This window comes from Octopus sinensis, linkage group LG22, assembly GCF_006345805.1.
Source record: "Octopus sinensis linkage group LG22, ASM634580v1, whole genome shotgun sequence".
In the NCBI taxonomy this organism is placed as follows: Eukaryota; Metazoa; Mollusca; class Cephalopoda; order Octopoda; family Octopodidae; genus Octopus; species Octopus sinensis.
The window spans coordinates 26643201-26650263 of NC_043018.1; the positions used below are offsets into that span (position 1 = coordinate 26643201).

A 7063-nucleotide genomic window follows, 5' to 3' on the forward strand; every position below is an offset into this window, starting at 1 on the left:
GGACCCAGGAGGCTGCACCGGGCTCCAGTCTGATCTGGCAGTGTTTCTACAGCCGGATGCCCTTCCTAATGCCAACCACTCCACGCATGTAGTGGGTGCTTTTTATGTGCCACCGGCACAGGTGCCAGGGGAGGCTGGCAACGGCCATGATCGGTTGGTGGTTTTTACGTGCCACCGACAAGGAAGCCGGTCAAGGCAGCGCTGGCATCGGCCACATACGGATGGTGCTTTTTACGTGCCACCGGCACAGGTGCCAGGGGAGGCTGGCAATGGCCATGATCGGTTGGTGCTTTTTACGTGCCACCAGCACGGAAGCCAGTCAAGGCGACGCTGGCATCGGCCACATATGGACAGTCCATTTTACATGCCGCCGGCAACAGGTATAGCAACCACAATTTCCATTCGATTTTTGATGCTGATGTACTTGATTCAATAGGTCTCCACAAGCACAGCCGGTCACCCTATGATCCAAGGAAAGTACAGCAGGCCGTCCTGCAATCTAAGGCACTCTGGAAGGGCTGGGGCTTCTATGTGAAGCTCATGCAGGAAACAGCCATGAATCTCTACCCTGGATTCCTTCAACTGTTTGGGAGTGGCACTTCTTCACACATCTCTCCTCATCCATCCGTAGTACATGACCATACCAGCGCAGACGTCTCTCTTGCACGCCACACCCAATGCTTCTTATGTCCAGCATTTCTCTCAGGGCACTTACACTCTGTCGTGCATGCACACTGACATTACACATCCAGCAGATCATGCTAGCTTCATTTCTTTCAAGCCCACGCATGTCCTCTGCAGTCACAGCCCATTCAGAATAATCTGAATGATAAATGATTGAGCGTATGTGTGTCTGTGGAGCACTCAGCCACTTGCATGTTAATTTCACAAGCAGGCTGTTCTGTCAATCGGATCAACAGGAACTTTTGTTGTCATAACTGACAGAATACCAATAAACGAAGAAAAAAACAAACCACTTCCACCTTAGTACAAATTAACGAAATGGCTTGCTATGCTGCACCGGAAAAGTGTATGCAGAATTGATTTTCTTCTTGCAAGAGGTTGCACGAACCTGACTAATGAAAACTAATCAATTAATTCTATTAATCTCCTTAAATACAAGTGCAGCTTGCTTCCCAACCACATGGTTCCAGGTTCAGTCCCACTGCTTGGCGCCTTGGGCAAGTGTCTTCCCCTATAGCCATGTGGAGGGATTTGGTAAAAGGAAACTGAAAGCTTATTGTGGATGTTAAACAATAATGATGATGATGATATACCAATAAGGAGCAAATAATTCCGGATTGAGTATTTGTGAAGATGATATTATTGATGATAATTGATAATAATGATGATAATGGAAGTAATAATATAGGCAATTACAGGCCCCAAAAAGCATTAAATACTTGAAGGATTAAAATTTATATTAATCAAAGGACATACTGAGTATGTCTACCTGCTGGAAATAACAGTCAAAACTCATATTTAAAATCGCTGAAAAAATAAAATGACTTTTCGGCATTTTTTTTTAGCAGTTTAAATAAGAGCTTTGACTGTTATTTCCAGCAGGTAGACATACTCAGTATGTTATCTGATTAATATATGTGTGTGAGGTTAGTCTTGGCATGACTTTTACAGCTGGATGCCATTCCAAGTGCCAACCACTTTACAGTGAGGACCGGATGCTTTTTTGTGTGGCACCAGCACTGGTAGGGTAACCATGTAACTCACAAGACAAGGAATTATGAGAGGGGCAAGGGCATCTGAGGAGGGGAACTCGTGTCAGAGGATGAACGGTTAGAGGGTGACAAAAAGACAGATGAGGCAGAAACAGGTGTCTTGCCAAAGAGACAGTAGCATAGGGTGTTTTTCTACCTGGCCAGCTCCTATGTTGTCCTTTCCATATATGCATGGAAGATGGACATTAAACGATGATGATGATGAGTCAGTATTCCATAGTCCCACAAGACAATTTAGCAAAAGAAATTAAAAGCTTTAAAACTTGCTTGTAAGCATTTGGAAGCTTACAGGGAAGTTGTAACAATAAGGTTTTTTTCTAATCATCATCTCTTGTTGCATGTGTCTGGAGTTTAACTTGACGTTGTAAGCTGTGGCTAATTCCTTTCTTTATACTATCATCATCATCATCACCATCATCGTTTAATGTCCACTTGACCATGTTTGCATGGGTCGGACAGAAAAGTTGCCGTGGCAGATTTTCAATGGTTAGATACCCTCCCTGTTGCCAACCCACCCCCACTTGTTTCCAAGCAAGGTAATATTTCCCATGGCTAGCCAGACATGTGGATATTGCATAGATGTCCAGAATCTATACTTGGTGCATGGTATACACCAAGTATGGATTCAGGACATCTGTATACTGCAAGCTGACCTTTACTGGACGGTACCTGAACTTCAATTCCCACCATCCATACAATGTAAAGAGAGGGATTGCTCAGTGCCTAAAACATCATGCAAAGGTTATAAGTAGCAATCATGATACACACCACAAAGAAATAATCAAGCTCAATAACAATCTGTTAAGCAACAACTACACCCAAAAGTATACTATCCATTCCAATTATGAAGAAGAGAATAGATGAGGCCAATAAACTGTCCACAGTCTGTCTACCCTATGTGAAAGGCCTCTCTGAAAAGATACAAAAGATATGCAGCCCATATGACATCAGGACAGTATTCAAGAATAATACAACACTTCACAAATATCTCCTTCAAGTAAAACCACCAGTAGAAGAGAATATGACCAAAGACTGCATGTACTCCATTCCATGCAGCTGTGGTAGGTTATACAAAGGCGAAACATGCTGCCCCTTTCAAAATAAGGGTAGAGGAACATCGCAAAGCTGTGACACAAGGAGATATTGATAAATCGGGTATAGCTGATCATGTATGGAAAAATGGAGACCACCTCCCCCCTGTGGGATGAAGTTAAAATAATAGACAGAGAACACCACTGGAAATACCAAAACTAAAAGAAGCAGGTCATATGCTAGGACACAACAACCTCCTAAGTAGACCATGGGAATTGGTATTAAGGAAGGATAGAAAAATATTAGATTTATAAGCCCTAAAATTCACTCCATAATTGCTCACGGGCATATAGTGTAATGGTTAAGAGCACAGGGTACTAACTCCAAGATTTGGAGTTCGATTTCAGGCAGTCACCTGTACAGCAACAATAATAATAATCATAACATCGAAAAATACCTTAGGAATGAGAACCTAGGTTTGAAATTTCCCCAAGATACCTGAAGAAGGCTGGAGAGTATATCAGCTGAAATGTGTTAACAACAAACAAGATGAGGACAAATATCTGTTGAAGGTAAATAATGTAAGTCATTGTATATTTGTTGTATATCATTGTACAAAACTTAGTAACTAATTTCATTAATAATTAATGTTGTTTGTCTGTTTGCTTACTCTTATAATTCCGTTCTAATTAAGAGTGCTTTATATAATAGATAATCTACTCTTGTACAAGGGGATGTGCTGTAACATTCCTACTTTAAGGGTGTCGTGAAAGGCCTGCTTGGAGGCCCAACTCTCTAAATTTTTTTTATGGGGCTTAGAAAAACTGAAGGATCGCTGCAATAATTGTGCCAATCTGAGAGGGGAATATGGTGAATAAAACCATAATTAACTGATCCTCCTGTATTTTCTTTTACCCAAAGCCAGGAACTTTCCAGCATCCCCTCATAATTGACTGATACTGAATCTCAAAAACGCCAGAGGGTAAAAACCAAGGTAACCATGCCAGAATGTAAGGGCCCACAATTAAATACCATAAGCATTTTTGTGTGACACTAATGATTTTTAAAAAAATAAAGAATAATAATCATCATCATCATCATTTAACGCTCGCTTTCCATGTTAGCATGGGTTGGACGATTTGACTGAGGACTGGCAAACCAGATGGCTGCACCAGGCACCAATCTGATCTGGCAGAGTTTCTACAGCTGGATGCCCTTCCTAACGCCAACCATTCCAAGAGTGTAGTGGGTGCTTTCCATGCTAGCATGGGTTGGACGATTTGACTGAGGGCTGGCAAACCAGATGGCTGCACCAGGCTCCAATCTGATCTGGCAGAGTTTCTACAGCTGGATGCCTTTCCTAACGCCAACCACTCCGAGAGTGTAGTGGGTGCTTTTATGTGCCACCGGCACAAGAGCCAGTCTAGTGGTACTGGCAACGGCCATGCTCAAAATGGTGTTTTTATGTGCCACCTGCACATGAGTCAGTCCAGCGGCACTGGCAATGACCTTGCTTGAATGTTTTGTTCATGTGCCACTGGCACAAGTGCCAGTAAGGCGACACTGGTAACGATCACTCTCAAATGGTGCCTTTTACATGCCACCGGCACAGAAGCCAGACAGCTGCTCTGGCAGTGATCCTGCTCAGATGGAGCTGTTAGCGCTCCACTGGCATGGGTGCCATTCATCGAATTTGGTTCAATTTCGAATGATTTCTTAAATTGGCACAAAGCCAGAAATTGCAGGAAACAAAGAAACAGTCAGTTAAATTGATTCTGGCGCTTAAATGATACAAGTTTTAATTTTGGAAGAATAAAAAACAAAGTTCATTTTAGTAGATGAACTTAGAATGTAAAATGCCAATAAGAGCAGACTTTTGAAGAGAGAAAGAGTTATGGAATTAGAGGAGGGAAGATGGAGGAAAATTAAATATTTTGTCAAAAAAAAAAGAAAAACAAAGCAACATATATAGATGCAGGCTTGAATTTGTGGTAATAACCTTGCATCCCAACCACATGGTTCCAGGTTCAGCCCCACCCTATGGAACATTGGGCAAGTGTCTTCTATTATAGTCTCAGACCAACCACAGCCTTATCAGTGGATTTGGTAGATGGAAATTGAAAGAAGCCCTTCATATACAACATATGTATACATGTGTATGTGTGTGCCTTTGTCCCCCTCTGCCACTTGACAACCAGTGTTGGTGTGTTTACATCTCCGTGACATAGCAGCTCAGCAAAAGGACTCGATAGAATAAGTAGCAAGCTACAAAAAGGGGTAAAAAAAATCATATGGGGAGCGATTCATTCAACGAAAAATTCTTCAAGGTAGTGCCCCAGCATGGCGGCAGTCTGAGTTCAAATTCCACTGAGGTCGGCTTTGCCTTTCATCCTTTCTGGGTCGATTAAATAAGTACCAGTTACGCACTGGAGTCGATATAATTGACTTAATCTGTTTGTCTGTCCTCTCTGTGTTTAGCCCCTTGTGGGTAGTTAAGAAATAGGTATTTCACTCGTCACTACGTTCTGAGTTCAAATTCCACCAAGGCCGACTATGCCTTTCATCCTTTCGAGGTTGAAAAACCGCTCTCCCAAAATGGCTGTCCTTGTGGCAAAATTTGAAATCATTATTATTATTATTGTTGTTGTTGTTATAGAATATGAATAATAATAAAGCAGGAGTGAAGAACGACGGAAAAAAGAAACGACCATCTCCAAATATAACAATATTTTGAAAGTCCACTATCAGAACAAATACTGCAAAGTATGAATAAATATTCTCTTATATATTCTAACATTTCTTCTCAATTTTTATCAAAATTGCCGAGTTTTATGGGATTTCTTTCCATAAATTCACAACACGCCATATACAAGTATTATTTTCATATTCGCAATTTTACACCAGGTAAGCTACCAACAAAATATGAAGAATTAATATTAAGAATCTTTTTTTTTTTTGAAAATCTCCAAATTAATGGACGAATCTAATTCAACTTTTTAACATATATTACCGCAAAGTATATTTAGTTCAATGCTTCAGTTAATATTCTTCCAATCCTGTTTTTACAAATCTTTGACGTCTGTTATTGTCTTTTACTCACGTTTCACTCTAAAGGTGAAATTTGTTTTACCTTTTTTTCCCCTTCTTTTAAGGTTTTGTGAAGAAATCTAACCATCAAAATCGTCGGAAACCACTCGTTCTTTAGGTAAAAATCTCACTTTTAAAATATAGACATCATTAGTACAGGAACGAAATTTGCTTAAGGGGTGCAAACCCAATTTTTCAGGAGAATATTCAAAGAGTTTTCGTCATCCACTACGAAAAAATTAGAATTAAACGGGTAGCGTTGTGCTTGCACCCCTGTTCCTGAGCCTACAATAAACAGGTGTAATAACTCATACAGGTGTAGTAACTCATATATGTGTGCTTGGCGGAGGTGTTAAATGTGATATTTAGTATTAATCAGGCATTATCTCATAGCTTTGGGGTTTTAATGTAGAGACTGTTTATTTTTTAGAATAACATTGTAGGGTAAAGTAATTGACATATTGGATTTCATTGAGCTAGAAGGAAGGGAAAAAAACCAAGTTGACCTTATCAAGAACTGAACTCAAAGAGTAAGGGACCACATTTAAATACCATAAGCATTTTTGTGCGACACAAACGATTTTTAAAATAATAAACGGTAACGATTTCTTACTCTGGCAGAAAGGCAGAAATTTGCAGGATACAAAGAAACAGTCATTTATAATGATTCCGGTAATTGAAAGACACACGTTTTAATTACCTTAGAAGGATGAAAAGCAAAGTTTGCTTTTATGGGATTTGAACTCAGAACGTAAAGACTGTGGTGACTACTTTTCAAATGGCATAGTATGGTGGGTGTGACAGGCTGCACGTGGCCAGTTTGAATGTCAAAACAGGTAGAATATTTGGGCCAAGTTTGGCCGGTTTAAATGTTAAAGAGAAAAAAATCCGATACAACAACCAGAGATTTAAAATTCCATTACATATAGTTTCATACGTTAGTGTTCCGAGTTCAAATCTTAACACAATCACCTCTGCTTTTCTACAGCAAGAGTAGAGGTTGGTGGCGGCGGTGTAGGCTCTAAGCCGCCGGTTAGACCCTTTTGGATGTATTTTCATTCACTTATTTTAACGAACCCATCAAAGGAAATAATATTAATAATGAGTTAAACTGTGTCATCTGTTTCACTTTAGAAATGAGTTTTTCCCTGGGGTTTTGACGTTTTCAAACGAATCTGTCCATCAGAATCTTCGGAAACCATTCGTTC

General features: G+C 40.2%; 1 protein-coding gene across 2 annotated transcripts in view; it reads right to left on the reverse strand.

Moving 5' to 3' along the window:
- Positions 1-7063, reverse strand: part of LOC115223137 (ras guanine nucleotide exchange factor B-like) — a 34975-nt gene that overhangs the window by 26957 nt on the left and 955 nt on the right. The window lies entirely within an intron of this gene.